We start from the raw sequence: 20902 nt of genomic DNA, 5'->3' as shown, positions 1-20902 counted from the left end.
TCCGCGGCCGCACATGAAATATCAGACCAACTATGTGGGAACTTTTGCCGGCGAACACGAGACAATCAGCGCGCAGCATGTGCAGCTCCGTCTGCTTGTGATGGCGGACGGTGTACGGGAAGCCGCGATAGGTGCGAGACCCACCGATCAGAAATTCCGATAATAATATTTGGGGTTTTACGTGCCAAAACCACTTTCTGATTATGAGGTACGCCGTAGTGGAGGACTCCGGAAATTTTGACCACCTGGGGTTCTTTAACGTGCACCTAAATCTAAGCACACGGGTGTTTTCGCATTTCGCCCCCATCGAAATGCGGCCGCCGTGGCCGGGATTCGATCCCGCGACCTCGTGCTCAGCAGCCCAACATCATAGCCACTGAGCAACCACGGCGGGTCAGAAATTCCGAATCACCACACATATACACGCTTCTTATGGCGCCCAGTGGCGTGTTTTTGAGAATGTGAGGCCTTATCTTGAATAGTTGGAACCACATTTCCTCGTAGCGTAAGGAATAAAGGCGAAAAAACGTGGCAATGGCTTCGCCGAAAGTGAAACAGGCGTACTGCTTGCACGCTCGCGTAATCAAACAAATACGGCCATACTCCGCATACAACTTTCATACTCAGCCAACTGACAATTATAAATTATTCAGTTGTACGCCCAAGCAAGCATTTACGGGATCCGCGCTGCCCTACTTCTACCCCTGCTAATTAAAACAAAGCAATGACTCGTACTTGTGGTCAGCGCGAAAGCGACAAGGACAAAAGGAAGAAACACAGCAACACGGCGCTGCTTCTTCGGAGTGCTTGTTCCTTGTTTCCGCGTTGCTATTGCGCTGTTGCTAAAAGTACGATGAATCGTAACGAACTCGCCCACTTTGCTATCTTTCTACAGCAAGCGCACGCAGGTTTGAAAAGAAAGGCACTTTTAGCATCGACCGCAGGTTCCGCATTGGTTAGTGAGCGAACTTTTGTGTATAGTTTGCGTGAGTAGTAGAGAAAACGTATCATGACAAGGCCGACGGCTCGAAAAAGAAATAGCGTAGAAAAAGCAACATGTTACAAAGTGCTTCGAAGACCACGGTTTTCAGGTGGAGCCGTGGCAGTGTCTCCCAATGGTCAAGTTTTTTTTTTTTTGCAGTTTAGAGTATCAGAAATCCTACAGATATTCAATTTCACTAGATTCTTTCGAACTAGGCGTTCTGAAAGTGAGCGGCAGCTACAGTTCAGCTTTGGAGGTGGCAGCGCTGGCATTTCGCGCTGACGACTGCAAAAAAATCTTACGAGCGTAATATAGAGAAAATCGTAACGTACTTATTAGATATTTACGTGTAATGAGGCTGTCATGAAACCAATATAACACCTCCAGCAGCTACTTAAATGGTAGGTTGTATATTCATGTACGCTCGCCGCAAAGCGTCGGATTGGCCCCGGTTCATGTAGCGCAAGCCATCCAACACTGCGCGTCGTGCCACCGCGTCTCCAGCCGCCGCGCAATTGTTATTTGTCGTGATAGATAATTCGCTGCATGAGGCTTTGATGTGCGTATGTACTGTTGATGGCGCGTCGCCATCAATGCGACCAATATAGATCGGGCGGGCGCCCCCCCCCCCCTCATGTTTTTTTATTTTGATACGCCAGTAGCTAATACATCTTTCAGATAGATGAGCTATCTGTAGCATGTGTTAAAAGATATTTACTGGGTGCACTCTGTTTCCTGGATGTGCACTCGAGAGAGTACACAGCCAGGTAATATAGCGTGCACACACAGGTAACATCCTGCTGGTAACACAGGTAACATAATGCTCATATTTCTGTGATAATATTAATTACAACTAGAATCCATAATGCTCACTTTCATGTACTGAAAAAGGTGATGTCATGAAGGGTACAAGGAAAAGAATTTTACAAACTGCATAAGCCGCGCTCACTGCCAGATGTGCTAGTGCCTAGCTGTGTGGTAAAAGTCGCACTGCACTGTGCTAGCAGCTAAATAAATAATTCTCTTGTACCAGCAAGCACACCATAAACTTGAAATCATCCCCAGTGACAAAAGCCCTGATGTCTGCACTTTTGCAGAAGCCAGATATCTAAAATAAGTAGATTATTTCACAAACTGCAGGCGAAGCGGAGCATCCAGGCGATCTCCTGTGATGAACATGAAGGACGCTTGCTACGAGAACCGTCTTAAACATTCAATCAACTTTATTTCATAGCCTAGCTGTCACAAAACTTTCATGCAATTCTTGCATATTAGGTTAAATACTTCAGATTTTTGCATCTGACTTGCTACTGGAGAATAGCAGGTTGAAAAACTATTAAATACTTTATATATAACGAGAATGCATGGCATAAGGCACAATACACCATCCTATTTCATGGCATGTTCGATTTTTCGCACAATATAGCCACAATTAGCGCCGGTCGGCATGCCTCTAGTGTGAGGGGGCAAGCAGTGCCTCTTCCCTGAATCCACCAGTGACTAACACACAGTACAGGTAGATCTGACTGTACAATTTGCAAAAGATGCTCACTGCGCACACTGTTACCTACGTGTGCACTCAAGTGCACATGTAGGTAACATAGTGTGCACCACATAGATTAATGCTCTATGTTACCTATGTGTGCCCTGAAGTGCACACCTAGGTAACATCCCGCCGTAAACACAAACGACACATCCTACAAGAATTTTAATAACGGCTGTTTTTTTGGGGCAAATGAAAGGATAAGTCAAGATTTAGTACTTACAATGACTCTGCTGAATGTATCAATGGCCGTCACGCAGTACAGATAGATCTGCCTGTATTATATGCACAAACAGTTGTTATGTGCACTCTATGTCACCTACATGTGCACTCAAGTGTACACTCAGGCAACACACAGTGCACATCTAGTTAACATCCTGCCGTAAACATAAAGGAGACATCCTAGAGGTCTAATAAAGGTCACTTCCTCGAGGTATACGTTAGGATGAGTAAACACGTGGTACACACAAAGTTGTCATCCCGGAGGTCACACAAAGGACAAGGAATCATAAAGGTCACATAGGGCACAAGAAGGAAACATAAAGGAAACATAAAGGCAATGGTCATTTTCATAGGGGTGGTTATGAGTAAGTTCTTGTTTTTTGACATGGCGGTCAATAAAAGAATCTTGGCATTCTATTGTATATTTTAGGTATTTTGCGTGTCATTTTTTTGCCATTACCAGTGAATTTTCTCTTTCTTTAGATGCCATGACTATGTCAAACACGTCGTCCAATTTTGTGCAGTATCTCAATGAGTATATCAAAAGATCTCAGTGCGCATATCAGCTCTTCTACGATTTGGTCTTTAGGGCATTATATAAAAATCTTTTATATGTGTTTACATGAAACGGCCTTCGCATTTTCTTCAGTTTTATATTTTTTTTGTTGCACTGTCTGTGAACTTTTGTGTTGTTTAGTAGTCATGTACACGCCATGCATTTTTCACTTTTGTTCATTTTCTGGGCGTGTAACATACCAAGAAATGCGAAAATATTTTTCGGAAACGGAAGTCAATAAAACGAGGCCAAAGATCAGTTGTGTTGGAAGTGTAATTCATATATGTTCCGGCATATGCTGGCATACTCAAAGTGTGGACAAGACTGCGTGCATGGTAAAGCATAAAGAACCCACGGAGCACCGTGTGCCAATTCACAAACAATGCCTGTGGTAGCGCGCGCTCGATAAAAAAATAATACGCGCCGCGGAGAGCCAAAAGAAAGCAAAAGTGAAAGTGCGCGGGGCATGGGGAAGGGGGGAAAGGGGGTGGAGTGGGTCGGTATAATAAAAACAAAAAGGAGAAACAAAGCGCTAGGGTGAGGAAAAGTCACGCGGCTGCCGTAAAACCCCTTAAACTTCGTAAAGTAGTGACACTCTCCTCCTCCGCATTCACTCCTCCTTGTTTCTCCTCTCTTTGACGCTCCCTCCTCGACCATGGCGCCGCCTACGATGCTCGAGCGCAGCAGACGACCTTTCGTAGAGTTAATGCACGCATAGCAAAACAGTGCTCTTTAGGCGTTCACGTTGGCTTTCCAGCTCCGCGCAACTTCGTGTACAGCATAGAATTTCTAGTCGGATGGTTATACAAATTCAGTAATGGCAGCGTTTGTTTCATTTTTTGATAGCTATTTCTTAAAAAAGTATCTGAAGGAGTGTTAACGCTGTGCGTTGACGACTGCGAATGTATCGCGTGCCCTACAATTAGGTACGCAACATTTGCCAAGGGCGTGTAGCAAGGTCTTGTTGCGATTGGTTGTAAATAACACGTTTACGATCGAATGACAACATCTTGGCTTCCACCAAGCCCTCATCCTAAAAAATCCGCGCCGCCCTTACCATGTGACTTCGCGGCGCGTATCAGCTATGACGTACAAAGGCTGACGGAGATCATTGCTCTGAAGGTTTGAAAACGTGTTACAAGCTAGAGTGCCGCCGACGTGCGTGCTTGCCAATGTAAGCGCTCGCAAAGGCTCAGAGGTGGGCGATGGTGCTATTATGTTTCTCGTGTCTCAACGTAGACAGAAATACCGCGGACGATCATCGAGTCGGGACTCTGCGTAAACAAGAAAATAAAATAAGTTTTTAGCATTCGTGCGCGAAGCGGGAGCGCGATAACAATGCTTGACTCATCTCACTCAAGTCTACTGTGGGCTTCTGTAATTTTTTTCAGGTTAATGACTTATCACGAATAACACTTCATCGTGCGTTGGTTCGTCCGTTTACTAAGTGACGTACTTGTCGCGAACCGAGTTGCACTACGGTGCATGCATTGAAGACGGTTGCACTCCCTCCGACGTAACATTTGCGAGACATGACTTTATTAGTCAAGTCATGATCGCGCAAAGAATCCCCCCGCCATGACGAGGCCAAAATTGCGGCAAGTGAAATTATCTTTTATCTGTAGGTCAAAATGATATGAAGCGGCATTCGAGTTGCAAGTTAACATTTTATTTTCAGCATATATGCATTACAGATTTGCCTTTGCAGTCACAAAAGACGTGTGCACCATTTATTGCCTCATTGCGTGAATAAGCGCACCAGCCTAAGAGTCCTACAGCAAGCGCGTCTCAATTAGGCATAGTGACTGTAGAAACTAATAGCGGAATGAACGAGCAAGCGAACGACTATACGAGCGCGCGAACTCGAACGAGCAAACGACTAAGCACGAACGACGACTAAACCAGCCAGAGAACGGGCGGGCGACCGCACGTTTTCTTTGCGAGTGCTCCACCGCCGCATCTTAAGCTTCGCCCTCATTAAAGCTCACGCGAATTAGCACATGCGTCTCAATTAGCTATGATGCCTGTCGCTCGGCGACGAACGCACTGCGTAACACTGTTTCGGGAGAGCACGCACGCTTTTCATCGGTGCATCTGTATCGCATATTCACCGGGCGACCGCCAACGAGGAACACGAACAAATGAGGCAAACAAAGCTATTCTATCTAAACAAGGCTAGTAAGTAACCACAAAAGGCAGAGAGTTGCTCTCTTGAGGCACTTTCATGATCGAGACTTTAATTCTGTCAAAAGGACTGCGCTGAATCTTAAAAATTTCGTAATCATGTCATCGCACGCAACCTCACGTGCCGGCGAACTCAAGCCGTTTGGCGTACAAAACGATTAAGCGCACCAAATACGACTAACACTACCACGCAGTGCGTATATAAACAAAGCAGACGTTGCGTAAAAATCGTGTTAAAGCGTGCGTACAAATGACAACATGCACAGTCAACTGTGCAATATTTACTACGTTATTGCCCTCAGCGCAATACGCAAGCCCGCAGACACATACCATACTCCGAGAGACTCACAACTTACCTCGCATAGTCGCGCGGAGCAAGTTGGTCGGAAGTTCTCCCTCCCGATTCGGTGAAGCCATGTCTTTCTTCTTAACCCATCGCGCTTACCGGACAGTATCGCGAATAGATTTTTGCCTTTGCTAAAGCTATATTGGCATCCGAACGCGCAGCGGGTCATCGTCACAGAAAATGATGTGAAGCGACGTCCCACTTGCCACAAAACATCCTTCAAGGCGTTCACAAAATCAAAACAACACAGAATAGGAATGAAGGAATGGCGCTAACAAGCGCCGCTTCTCGAGAAAAATGACACTGAAGCGCGACTGTAAACAAACGAAGCCGGGCAAGGGGCCACGTGATACCATTAGGCCAATAGCGACGCGGCGTCGGCTTCCGCCAGAGCGCTCGAGGAGGAGGCGGCATTCTTCAAAGCGTGGCACTACATTACGAAGTTTAAGGGGCTTTAGGCTGCCGTACCTGTAGCCATGACAATGTAAATTATCGTGTGCGCCGCCATTTTGCCAAAGTATCGCCCTCCTGCTAGGTCCGTAACTGAAGGGGACTTTGGCGCTAACGTCGAAAGAGCGTCTGCTTAAAACCAGCCAATGGCAGCCATGCGGAGATTCAGCCCGGGGGCAGCGCCACTCACGACTTGAAATAGTCCATGCTGTGCGACTTAGGCCGTTCTACGGACGCTAATGAATTTTGTGACTTTGTATAGCTAAACCTTCGACATTCTTTTTTTTTCGACTGTGTTACTTTGGACTTCGTACCTTTGTTGTTTCGTTACTTTTGTTTAATAAGCGGCCTTTTGTTCTTAGCTCTAACGTTTGTATCATCGGGACGATACTTTTTGAGAGGGAGCACTGACATGTGCACTTCATCCTTTTCGGGTGACCACTTTTCACCGTCTAACAAATGTTATTGTTCAGCGCCAGACGCACCCGCATGTATGGGAAATTTCTCGAATATTATCGATGGTTTTATCTGCTGTCTGTTGTAATTGAATCTTATGTAATCTGATTGCATGTACGATGCGAATGGTGTAGAACTATCTGGAAAGCACCTTGGCACCACCCAATACTCTGGAACTTTCGATTATTCATGTATAAGAGCCGACGCGCTAGACAGGCAAATGAGATTTCGAAGATCACTGATTCCTTTCGCCGCTCTCGTTGTTCTTTAAGGGTAGCCTGTTTATGAGGACGCAGGTTTGCCCAATAAAACCCTAATTTCGTCAAACACAGTTTTGCTGCTTTCTTCACCGTCACTGCTACGTTACAATATATACTCTTTAAACGGAACGGAATAGAGCTCAATAAATAAAGAATTTTTGAGTTTGCAGAGCTACATCAACGCTTTTACGGTGCTTTGGCACTCTGTAAATATGATTGCTTTCTGAAGTTTTGATGTCCTTATATGCTTCACAGACCTCAATAGTGCATAGGTCTCAGCCGTAAAGATATTTGCTTCAGGGTGCCGTGCACCTGATTCTGAGAAGGACGGACCGACAGCAGCATAAGGCACCCCGGTAAGTGACTTAGAAGCGTCTGTGTAAACCTCTGTGCACGAGTACATGGACTGGAGTTCCACTAAATGCATTCTAATATGTGCTTCTGGCGCGTGTTTAGTGGTCTGTACAAAGGATGTGTCCCATGCTGTGAGCTGCCAGTGCCACGGTGGTAACAGTTTCGCTGCAGCCATAGGGCAAAGTTCAAGCACTGGAACACTCATTTCCTCACTAAGGTTCCTTACACGCAAAGCGAACGGTTTTCTCACTTTATGTTGATTATGGAAGTATGTTCAATGTTCTTATGTACGTTCAAAAAATATGTAAGACTGGCACATGGCCGCTGGAGATGAAGTTACCTCTGATTGGACTCTGCCTAGAGGCTCTGGATCGGATTTATACTGATAGCACAAGTCGCGAGACAGATACCGAAATGGTGAACGGGGTCTACAATTTTCAATGCACTTGGTGTAGCGGTATGATAAATTACAGCTCCATACTCAAGGTGTGAGCGGACATCACTATTATAAAAATTCAGCAGGCACTTTCGATCATTGCCCCATTTTGTGCGTGACAGAAATTTTGAAAAGTTCATTGTCTTCAGGCATTTTGTCCTCAGATCCTTAAGATGAAGAATAAACGTGACTTGAGAATCTAAAGTAATTCCTAGAAATTTATGCTCACTATTCACAGAGTGCACATCTCTATTGAATACAATTCTTGGGATTGCGTTGCGCACTCTTGTTTGTAAAGAGTACGCAACTGGTCTTCTGGGAGTTTATTTTGAAACCATTTTCATCTGCCCATTTCGAGAATCTGTTTATTCCAAGCTACACTTGTCGTTCGCAGATGGCAATATTAGATGACTTGAAGCTTATCTGCACATCGTCGACATAAACAGAATACAACATTGTGCGTGGGATGAACGTATGCAGAGAATTCATTTTCGCAATAAGTAGTCTGCACCGATCTCTTGGATGAATGAACGAAGCAACGCTCTGCCCACTCTTACGCAAAATTTGCGACTAGAGAGAAAGCTATCGGTTGTGTTTAGCACGCTGCCACGGACACACATCGCTGAAAGATCTGGTATAATTGCGAACAGCCATATCATGTAGTAAGCTTTCTCTAGGTGTAGGAATACTGACAGACACAATTGCTTATGTATACAAGCACCCCTAATATATGCCTCAATGCGGACAAGGTGGTTTATTGTCCACATACCTTCTCGAAAACCTGCACTGCACTGCCTACTACACTGCAAAGTGACCCGTATATTTTTTTCTAGGTGCCAAATTAAGCGCCAGTTTATCTTTTTTTTTCATATAGATCACACAGACAGCTTGTTAGTGCTGCTGGCCGGTAGCTGCAGGCTAAGGTTGGGTCTTTGCCTTTTTAAGTATCGGGATGATCATGGCTTCTTTCCACGATGATGGAAAACACTCAGCCGCCCACATGGCATCGAAAAAAGACAGGTGTGTTTTCAGGGCTTCACGATGTAGGTATCTAATCATGTCGTACATACTGCGAAGGCCACATGGGGCCGAGTTGTTGCAACAAGTGAGAGATGACTTCAGCTAAGTTAAATGGGCGATCGTAAGCCTCGTTCGCTGAATCTTTGCGATTAAGGGGCTGCCGCTCTTCGCGATCTTTGAACTACAGAAAGTTTGTGCATACTGCGATGCACTCGAGACATATTAAAGTGTTGGCCCAGACAATCCGTCTGATCTTCCAGGCCTTCATCTTGGGTACTTACTGAAGTAGGGGATGTTTTTGCCGGCTTATTATGTACCCTATTCCATATTTTCGTCTCGTTCGCGTAGGAATTTGTGCCGGAGATATACTTCTCCCAACTGTCTCCTTTAGCACGTCGGCGTGTCCTCCTGCCCTAGGACATTATTTAAATCTAATCAAGCTTTCGGCGGTTGCAGAGTCGGGAAGTCGTCCCCATGCTTTATTTTGGTTTTTCCGTGCTTTTTTACATTCTTCATTCCACCACGAGATACGACCTTTATTCGCCAGTTCATTAGCTTTACGGATTCATTTTGTGCCAGCCTCAATAATAAATCCTGTTATATACGCCACAACATAGCCTATAATATTACAGGCAATGTTCCGGCTTGAATATTTAAGTTCTCTTAAAATCATCCGGTTAGCTGAGTCAACCTTCCATCGGGGAACGCGTGGCGAGCATGCATCTTGGTTTGTTAAGCTTAACATAATTGGGAAGTGGTCCGCCCCACCGGGGTACTTGCTTATGTTCTCATACGCAGATTTTTCTCGACATTTTTCAAGCGAAGCTTCTATTGGCTCACAAGTTTCGGTGGCGATGTGGTCACGCCAAAACCCAGTTGCTCCCATAGCAGAGCCGCTGCAGTAAAGGGCGGTTCGATGAGTTGACAGCTGTGCCGGCGCAAGAGCGTGTGTCATTACAAAGTACGGCAGCTGCATAGGCGTGCTCACGCCACGCGCACAAAGAACTAGAGCCATTTCGCTTCAGCCGGGGAGAGAAAGTGCAGCAAATGGTCTCGTGGGCGCAGCGCCGGCTTCGTTTGCTTTCCTTTCAGTTTCAGCAATCGAATGCGATGGCTACACGTTGTGCGCTCCCCCGAGGAAGGGGCAGCGATCGATGAACGGCGGCGAGAACTCGTCCGTGAAAGGGCTCGCCATCGGTGCACCGATCCATACGTTAGAGCTGCTGTTGCCCGAGCCCTGGCAATTCCATAGCAACGATAATATCCCGAGCTGAAGGAGCGGGAGGCGGAAGCAATCCGGCACCGTTACCTGTGGGTTACTTAACAGTGACGAAGGTCAGGTGCACGCTGGACAAGCTTCGTTAACCCCCATTTCCGGTAGGCGAAGGGTTGGTCTTTTATTAGCCTCCTGTTTTACGCGTTCCATGCTTTCTCCGTTCACTGACCACCGTCGAGCAAACTCGCGCAAAGCTCGTACGAATGAGAAGCTCGGCACATGCTGCATAGCACCCCAGATTTGACATTTGAGCAAGCTAGATCGTCATGCGGTCCTTCTTTAGCGGACCTAACTGTATCACTACCGTCGACTGCATGCAACACTTCGCCCTGGTTTTCAAAGTCCGCCTCTGTTTTTACAGCAGCCTCATGAAATGGCGAAACAACTGCCTCTTCGCACTTGTCCCTGCGCGTGTGAACCATTGACGCCACATTATTTCCAGCGCTCCCTGAACTAGCTATATCAAGGCTAGTTTTATCTACGACAGACTTGGCTTTGTCTTCAGCAAGTGCCTTTCCTCTGTTACAGCTACTAATACGTTTGACTATACACTGCATGCAGCTTCCTCGGCAATCATTTCTGGGTCCTCTGACCGCTACTCCATAGGGTATACGCCTATCAGTTTCTGAGTCGCCTCAAGTGTTTGTGCCCTAAAAGCTCGCTTACAGAGAAAAAAAAAACTCGCGCTGCTTCTGGATTGACAAAATCTCTTCCCGTTTCTCTGGATAAAACAATAACTTGTCCTTCAGCATCTGCTAGGAACTATTCGAAAAAAAAAGCTGATTTTCTCTTGCAGGCTGGCCGAAATTTCCGCCTCCTTACACACTTGGCTTAATGCGCCCTCCATTTCTAAAGCGGGAAAACTGCCGTTCTTCTCGCTTTGTGTGTGCGTCACTTCCATCAGACCTTTTCCGAAGCTGTCAAAACTTTATGTTTCTTAACCAAGGGCAGGTCGTCTTCGTACAGCATGCGATGAGACCCTTTTTAAAGCGACTAACATTATGAACTCTGTTTCCAGAGCATGCTTCAGAAAAAAAAATCATATTTAGAGGACGTTGGCATTGTTTTGTCTTGTCTGCACTCTTATTTGTATTAGGTAGGCCAATTTGTTGTGCTTCTCAATGTATTGCATGCGTTGTGCTTTTTTGTGTATACTGATGTCATAAGAAGCCAACAAACACTCACACCAAGGACATCATAGGGTAAATTATTTGTGCTTAATAAATGAAATAACGAAACGATAAATTAAACGAAATGAAAGTGGACGAAAAAACAACTTGCTGCCGGTGGGGAACGATCCCACAACAAATTGACCGGTTGCCTTCACCCAAAAAGATCACGTTCTCGTGACGCCTGCGGCAGAAAGGATGTTCCACGACCGCCGCCAAGGTCTGTGAGTGGTGGCGCTGGCTAACGCTCCCAGGGTTCCACTAGGAAATATAAATACCCAAGAAAGTGGATGTGTAAACGGCGCCGCGGTAGCTCGATTGCTAGGGCATCGCACGCGAAATGCGAAGGTTGTGGGATCGTTCCTCACCTGCAGGAAGTTGTTTTTTCTTCCATTTCATTCCAATAATTTATCGTTCCTTTATTTCATTTATAAAAACCACAAGTAATTTCTCCTATGTTGACCTTGGTGTCAGTATTTGTTGGCTTCTTATGATATGGTTAATAAAAATCGGGCCCCTCGGTTAAACGCCTTTCTTCTCGCTTGTATATACTGAGAAACTTTGTGGAACGTAATGTACGAGGGGTGTCCTATATCACTTTCTTTACAACCCCAGCAGGCACCAAGTTTAAACAAAAGGTGTGTATACGTAGTGGGCACGTAGTTAAGGATTTGGAATGTGACTTCCCGGGAGGTGATTTTACCTCGTGCACAAAAAATCTGACTGTTGACTACGCCACCCAAAGTCTGCTGGGAACTGGCCATAATTGGGTTTTCAGGGTTCTCCCTTATGATGGCTTCGGCCTATTGGAGAAACTCAACCACCTGAGTGAAGTATTACCACTGGATGAGCACATTCCTCTTTGTCCCGGGTTACAATTGCTTATGCGCTCTTGCCTCCTTTGTGAGATTGGATGCTGCTACCCTGAAAATCGCGTTACAGAGTGGTTGGAGAAGGCGTAGGCATAGGCGCCTACAATGACGAAATGAGAATGCTAATACGTATGCTCAGATACCTCGCGCACTCTGCGTATTCCAATATTGAGAAAAATGAGCATACGGTATTTCCTCATGTACGGTCCGCACTCGTGCAAGGCCCGCATCCCCACATTGTAATTCGGAAATTTGGAAAAAAAACAATAAGCTTAAGCATCATGCGCATAAACGGTGCTGATTATTTTTTCTTACCCTGTACTACATTGTTCGAGTTGGCCTGTCCTGTCTTGCCTTATATCATCCTCGTATGCCAAATTCGCCATGAAACCGCAACTCTGCTCGCCAACTCCGTCGAAGCGGTACTGGTTAGGCCTAGGTGGTGGGTGCAACCGGCGTCAAGTCGTTACAGGAAGTTCGCTCGTAAAATTGTGAAAGTACCGGGCCGACGCCAGGTGGCGCAGAGTCGCAGGCACGAGACGGTAGGCAACTGCGTAAAATAGCAGGCATAGGACGGTAGGAAACGGTGTGTGGTGGTTAGGGAGAACATGGAAGGCGTGTGTGCGCGGTCGGTATTCGAAGAGCGCGCGACAACGAACTGAGTGAGTGAATTGGCGGAGCAAGCCGCTTGCGGTGCGGCGGCACGGAACGCAGACTGCGTGTGTGTGCGTGCGCCGAGGACTTCCCGAAATAAAGAACGTACTTCACAAAATGTTTGTACCGGTAGATCACACGTGTGATCAGGTGTGACATCATGAGCACGAGCTCGACTGACGGCCACGTCCCAGAGGCGGAGTTAGGATCAACGAGTGATCAGCTGGCAACTACCGTGAACGCGTAGCATGTTTGTATGTGTGCTTACCGGATAGAACGAAGTAAGCTAGCATGTGGCGTCAAGCCGATAGAGCTCCAAACTAATTTTGGGCAGCATAGCCTTAGCTGACATTGACAGGAATCAAGGTCTCTGGCATCAAGTGCGATACCGCACTAGGTGCAGTACTAGACCCTAGTGAGGACCCACCACGCAAATTGGGCTGTGTAATGGGTGAACGCGAAACACGGCCGTGGCCTCGACCAACCCAAAACTTCAAGTAAACATTTTAATGATGCACTACACGGACAAAATCTCTGCAAACAAACTTTTCTGGTGAGCTGGCGCTCTAAGAAAGCAACGAAGTCAATTTTACTTCACATTCCCCATTGTTAGAATGCCCGAGCGTTCTCGGGCATTTTCGAGGCACTGTCCAAGTCCGAAAAATGGCGGCGACAGTGCAAGTGTTCATAATCGGCCACCAGTGGTTGCATTAATTTGTATAGCAGTCAGAGCGTAGTTCAGGACATCAAGTTCAAGTTGATTCACATTTTTCCGCGCATGATAACATCCTTAGTGACGTTATTACACTCGGTGGTCCCATAGTTATTAACCTGTCTAGGGGACCAGCTACTGCTCTGCATATCAAGTGTAGATTGCAGCAAAATATAAAAGGAATACATAAGCAATAAATATTAACATAAAACGTAGGGGAAACGGAACAGTAGAAAAGTAAAAGCAAACAAATGTAATGAGAGCATGATATAAATTTATGACAATATACATTATCGTAAGCGGGAAAACATCTGCAACAGAATAAAATACCCCAGGCTTCATGAAATTATTTAAAATCATGAATTCAATAAAGCCGAAGAAGAAAACCACTGTAAGGAGCGGTGCCGCAATGAGCGAAAGCGAAACTGATGCGTTCATGAACAATAGAAACACGTACAATTATATTTTACATGATTTACACATGCAAGGTAATGAAAAAAAGAAAAACGGGAGAAGCAAGAGACAGGTAAAGTAAATAAAACAACAATGTCATAATTAATGATCACGTGCTATTCTTCATTTAAGTGGACATTTGTGGTGGAGGTACAGAAACATATGTACCGATAAAGATGATTTAATTTTGTATGTTTAGAATTCCAAAATGATAACCCAGAGAAGACAGCAGTTTATTTTCCGTAGTTTTCTCGAACACGGGAAAAAATAAATTATTCTTTGTAGAAAACATCATAATGTTAGTATTCTGATGAAATCATTTGAAAAACCGAAGTTAAGGTGTCATACCGTTTAAGCTTGAAGATAAATAGCTATATCCTTTATTTCAACACTTCTGTTAGTCGTAGATTATTCAGGCGTTGGTCAGTGGTTTTGAGCGCCTAAAAACTTCATGGAAAGTCATTAGTCGGAGCGCTAGATATTGAAGGTGTTGAAGGGCGTCTAGGTGACCGTAATAACTGTTCCTCCAAGACGATATACAATAATATAGATGACTATGAATGTAGGAGTAATATAGCGAAAGAATAATGTGTCTCTGGAAGTAGTTACGGTATATATTGATTACATGCACGCCAAAAGAAACTTTCTGTATTAGTGAACGAAAGCAAATATTATATTTTAAATGCTCATCTAAAGTCACACCTGAAGACTTGGTGCTGTTAATAGCCGGTATTTCTTCTTGTCCTACCGTGAACACCACGGGAGCCACTTTTAATAATTGAGAATATTACAAATGCAATTTTTGACGGATTAATGCGCAGAAAGTTATTCTGCGGAAAGTTATTCTTCGTACTGCGTGAGTATCTACTTATATATCTAATCACTCACTGATCATCCACTCACTCTTATATAGATACTTAGTGAATATCTACGCAAGGCTCACTCGTGTAAGGCCTGCGCCCAGAAATATTTCGCAAAAAGTGTCTTCCATTCTTCCACGCTGGAGAATGCGAAAATAGTGATGGAAGCTAAACACAATGGAAATACTGCAGTTACACCAGCATGCGGTCGTTTACGTTCACATAAGCCCGTGGACCTTAAAGAACGATGGAGAGCTTTTGAAGTACCCTGCGTAGTGCGTGGCATCAGAATTTCTTTTGTTCTTTTCAATGTATTCAGGACTAACTGTGCGAATTCATTGAAATCAAACCTGCAAATATAGAATGGTCTGTTAGTGCGCTTTAAACCTAACGGCAGAATACTATTGATAATGACAAAACGAGCACAACTCTTCAGTGAAATTGCACGTATATACTATAGGCCCCTTTAGCTCTAGCAGACTTTAACGCTTTTGTAATTTTGTGAATACTATATTTGCAATGCAGACGAATGCGGCGACAATCTGCATAATAATTAAATATTAGTCGCGGCTATCTGTGCACTACAGCCTTTTTTTTATTTCTGATGATTTTACCGCAACGCCAAGGCCGCCCATCAAAAATAAATAAATAAATTTTCGAATGCGAGAAAATACTCACTGCACGTCACTGCAACTCCATTACCGGGAAGTCCTTTATCAAAATATAGAGTGACCCTTACATTACCTTCTTCACAAGTCACCCAACCATTAGCGCGGCATGTGTAAATCTGGGAGCTGTCCACTGGAACAAAAAATTGCCCTTGGAAATTTCATTTAGCTCGTAACTGAGGATGGTTACGTGCAGAAATGTCCAAGAGTGAGTTTCGATGACTCGCATGTAGTGGACATGGACGGCAGCTAAACGTCTCCGATAAAATCAAATACATGAATCTAATGGCAATATGTACATGAAATTCACAGAATCTCATTTGTCTCTCACGCTTTCGTAGCGTAGCTTTCGTGACTGCCACTACATCCGATGTTTTTTAGGATGTATAATTCTGCTATTGATGATTTTTACGTCTTCAGATCATGTTTTGAAAAACGTTGACTACATAGTAGTCAGCTTCGGCATTCTCTAAAAAAAATATTAGTGTGCATTACTGCAGGCAGCGTCTCGCTCCCTTTTTCCCCACATGAGCTTAGGTTGAAGTAGGAACGATAACATTGCGGGATGCATGAGCACGTACAACAATGCGCAGGGGACAAATTTTCATGGATTCGGGACACACGAAATTCGGACGCAAAACTTGGATATAGTTGGTCCGCTGGATATAGTAGTTCGTTTTCCCTTTTTTGATTTGAAAACGCGATCTTTTGAGCATTCGATAGCTCTAGCAAGTCTCCGAAACCCCGCGTGTTCAATTCACGGTACTATCTGGTGAAATTGACATAACTTATTACGTGTTTATTTTTTTTATTTTTACACTGTTTTCTATGTGTGATTGTTTTTACGATTTTGTTTTTGAGCAGCAGAAACGGGAAAACTGGCTACACACCAACAATACAAAAATTTGCAGTAGGCACTTTGTTCTCGATGCTAAGCTCGACGAAGTGAGGCAGCCTGTTTGGCGCCATTTCACTTAAACTGTGGTCTAAAAGAACGATGCAATGAGAGCCTCGTTATGAACAATACGAAAAGTTGTGCGAGGCTTGCCTCTGCCACCTGAAATGTTTTCCATTCAAGCATAGAGAGTGAGACAGCAACAAGGCTTTTCAGCAGGATGAAAACTGCTCCCAGAAGGGTTGTTTGGATGTTCCCATCATCATAGCTTGCTTCTAAAACAGCATTTGCCTGATACTTTTATAGAGCGGTAATTTTGTGTAGGCTGTATTTCTGCTCTAATGCATTATATCACAATTTTGCGAGGTTGTGAAAACCGGCAGTACATGCCTGAATGTGTTTTGCCTGTGAGGGAGATGAACGTTGAGAATTCTTCTGGTGTTTGTAGCATATGCTGTCGTTTTCTCAATTTGATACCAAAATAAGAACAGAAGGAAGGCAGCCAAAGTGAAGCACCGACAGAGTCTGTGTCACCGATGAAGCAGCGCTTGCTGATGGTTAAGGCACAAACAGCGACCAATTGTGAAATTGTGCTAAAATATTAAATTATGGGGTTTACGTGCCATAACCACTTTCTGATTATGAGGCACGCCGTTGTGGAGGACTCCGGAAATTTCGACTACCTTGGGTTCCTTAACCTACATCCAAATCTCAGTACACGGGTGTTTTCACACATCGCCCCATCGAAATGCGGCCGCCTTGTCAGTGATTCGATCCCGCAACCTCGTTCTCAGCAGCCCAACACCAATAATTGTGTTTCGAGGAACGAATTTATGTGATAGTGCCTGATTGCAAACTAAATGTAATGGAATATTCCAAAGTCTATAGCAGCTTCCCTAAAATATATTTAATTATTTTTTGAAGGGAGCCATCCTCAACGACTAAAGAGCCGAATAAATGCCATTTTCTAACTTATTCTTTCCACCACGTCTGGCGGTAATATAAATTGCTCTATGTGCCCCCGCGGATTATATGAACTGCTAATGAGGAAACTGTATGTGGCATAAAGCGTCGTGGCAGAACTTTGTGGCCAGTAAATGAGCAGTCACGTCTAGCTGGCGTGTCTTTGCAGCTCTAGCTGCGCTGTAATAAAAAAATCTGCGACGGTAGCTGCGTGTTTACATCTTCTCGCAACGCTGAGACGGCAGCATACTGTCAAGTCAATAAGTTGCCTAGTGCTCAGAGTAGCTCCGCTAAATTACAATGGTACTAATGACACAATAAAAATCTATCTCGAGAGTATAAAGCAACGTTATGTTCATATATAATGTGTAACGAAGACTCTTACGTAAGTGTCGTGCTAGTTTCCAGCTTAGTTGCACGTTTCGCACCGAACTATGGTAAATATTACTCTCTCATAGCCAGCGTCAGATTATTCATGCGTTTAAAAATTATGCGGATCCCGCACGCTGTGGCAATAGATAAAAGCAAAGCTTTCTGTGCTGGTTGGTTTGATTGACGATAATTAGCGGTGATGTTGACGGCGAAAACTTTGTCTTCAGCGCTTAGTCTAACACGAGAGTGGTGAGTTGATGGTAAACGTTACCTTGTGTGCGTCACTGCTGCTTGTCTGCGTATAGTACACAGAAGACACAGCGAGAGGTGTTTGCTTGAGGCGTCGTTGTGCGCCATATTTCATAACCTCTGAGAAAGTTGAGCATTGTCATTGCCTCACATGGCACATCGCTTCATGGTAGAAGTGTTAAACTTGAATTATGGGGCCGTACGAGCCAAAACCACAATCGGATTATAAGGCACGCCGTAGTGGCGGACTCCAGCTTAATTTAGACACCATGCTGTTCTTTAACGTGTCCCAAAATCTAAGTGCACGTTTGTTTTCTTTTTATTTCGCCCCCATCGAAATGCGGCTGCTGCGGTTGGGATCAAATCCACGGCGTCTAGCAATGCCATAGCCGCAGAGCTAACGCGGCGAGCACAGAAGTGTTGATTTGACGGTTGACCGCTTCTGTAGTGCTGCCTGGACCATGCGGTGCGTTTCAATTAATGCGGCTCTGCTTCTGCACACCCTGCTTACTTTGTCAGCTTGACATATCTGCATGGTGCTTATTTTTCAGAAATAACGGGAACCTACTGTACCGTACCTTCAACTTAAGCTTATCCAGTTTCCCCGCATCCGTTGTCGTATAGTGGTAGGGTGTCCTTGCCTTCTCAGGTCACCTACGCCTCCCGCCCCCCTCGATTGTATGGGAACTGCCTCTTCTCCTTCCTCCTCTTTACAATTTTATCTACGTTCCTAGGACTTGCTCACTAGTAGAAAGGAAAGAGCTGCAGTTTCTGCAATGTTGTTGAAGGGTGTCACGGGTAATTACAGTTGTCAAGAGCCCAAGGGGTGCCCGACAGCAGCAGCAGCAGTGGGAAGGTCGAAAGAAGAGGTAAAGAAAGCTTGCTTTTATAAATGGTAGGCGGCCCTAATTTTCGACTAAGGCGTCTCTTAGGGGCACTCAAATCTCGGCGTTGGTGTTCTTTAGGTTAAGCAAGTGAACGTCTTTTCCTTGGCACGATATGCGGGCGAGGAGCGAAGGATGGCAAGGAGCAAGCACAGCGCGCGCCACCTGGCAGGGCAAAGCCCGTTGCGAGCGGCGCACGAAGCGCACCTCGCCTGTGCTGACGTCAGAGTATTAATCAGCGCGCGCGCGCAGTTGTTGCGAGCGAGCACGTAAGAGCCTGGAGAGGAGAAGCGAGAGAAGAGGGAGTAACGTCACATCCGCTTTGCAAGGCATATGTTCAGTCTATGTCAGCAACAGTTTTTCATTAATTAGCTGGTTAAATATCATGCCACCTCTTTTGTATGTGACGTCGTTAGTGACGTCATTACTTCCGTTTCCTGCTTCCGGCTTTTCAGGAATTTCGCCCTAGTCGGGCTCACGTGACGGGTCTCTAAGGTTACGATTCCGTGCTTTGGTGTGCGGTAATCAGTGATTTTTAATTATTTCTAATTATTGCAGACACTCCAGTAACTCAATTCAACTAAACTTAGACTCTGATATCATATCTATAATAAAACCCATGAATCTTGTTCTGTACTGTTTTTTTTTTCAATTTTATTCTGATTCATTTTGTATTTCGTCCCCGGTCTTCTCAGGAGGTGAACCGACGGTGCTGCGCAAGAAACCAGAGTGTCACTTGATGCTTTGGCTATTAAAACATCAGGAAATGTATACCTGCCCGTTAATTTCACGGCTTTAGACGCCGCGTTTATCGTGATTGTAGAATCGAGTGGCCGGACACTTCGATACCACCTCGGTGCACAATTAACCTTAACATAGTTAACGTGGCCTGATTTCTTAAGGATCTGGCTTTTTTTTTTTCGTCTCCAGAAAAAATTGCGAATCCCGTGCACAGGCCAGAAATCGGCGAGTTTCACGGCTACTACACGGGGCCCTGTTGGCGGCGCGATGGTAAAGTCCCGCAACAGGTCGAAGTTTTGTCCAAAAGGCGAAGCATTGACTGTGATAGCGAATTATTAGACAGCTATGCGCAGTAAGGCTAGTAGTGTGTTTAACTGTATAAACTGTTGTAAACATTCGCTTACTGAGTAAATTAACAAGCACAGCGTCACGCGTGGACATGCAAATACATCACTCGATGACCGCGGACATTCCCGGTCAGAATGCTGGCGGGATGAAGAGCAGCAGTGCCTCATAATCAAATCGTGGTTTTGGCACGCAAAGTCGATTTAATTTTAACATTTACATGGGTACATAACCCCGAGAAAAAAATTCGCCGATGATTACGGCACTCCCTAATGAGAAATTTGAGCGCAGCTCTATATGCGTTTTAATTACGTGATATAATGAGGGAAAGAATTTTCAAGAGACATGTACCAAAGTCGGCGATCGTCGAAAATGTGATCTGTGGGTCAAGCGCGTCGGCTTTTACACATGACTCTTCGAAAGTTCCACTGTAATCGCTGGTGCCGCATGGCTTTCCGAAAATAGTCCACAATTCTGGTCGCACACGCAATCAGATTACAAAACATTCACAAACCATGGCACTCAAAAAAAGTGCGAGCGAGGCGGAACCAAGACAATCACACAAGCGCGAGAGAAAGCTTACGCGAGGAGACGATAGTACGAAACGAGCGGTCAGGCTAAGGCCAGATACGAGTACGCATCGAGCGGTCGGGCGGGTCCGCATGAAACCATGCTTTCCCACCCGCAAATCACTGAAGGAGCCACTCTTATTGGTCTCCGCCGTTCATGCCTCGCGTCTTTCATCGGCCGCTTCGCATTCGCTCCTTCATATTTCGATGTTGTGCTCGTTCTCTCGGTTACGCCGCCGACGCTTGCCGCAAGAACATCCCCCCCCCCCCCCCCCCCATTAAGATCTGCGCTCTAAAACCTAAACGCTTGTAAGCACACGCATAGAGAGAGAAAATAATGCAGAGAAAGGCAGGGAGGTTAACCAGAGGTAGTTCCGGTTGGCTACCCTGCGCAGGGGGAAGGGTTGATAA

General features: G+C 45.1%; 1 long non-coding RNA gene across 1 annotated transcript in view; it reads right to left on the bottom strand.

Moving 5' to 3' along the window:
• LOC142587207 (uncharacterized) overlaps window positions 1–20902 on the bottom strand; it is a 45072-nt gene that overhangs the window by 13771 nt on the left and 10399 nt on the right. The window contains exon 3 of the long non-coding RNA XR_012829396.1: window positions 15484–15606. This is a non-coding gene — a long non-coding RNA (uncharacterized LOC142587207). The remainder of the gene's footprint in view (window positions 1–15483; window positions 15607–20902) is intronic.

This window comes from Dermacentor variabilis, chromosome 7 (genome assembly GCF_050947875.1).
Source record: "Dermacentor variabilis isolate Ectoservices chromosome 7, ASM5094787v1, whole genome shotgun sequence".
NCBI lineage: Eukaryota > Metazoa > Arthropoda > Arachnida > Ixodida > Ixodidae > Dermacentor > Dermacentor variabilis.
Note: the sequence above shows the minus strand (reverse complement) of the source record. Positions and strands in the feature narration are given on the sequence as shown.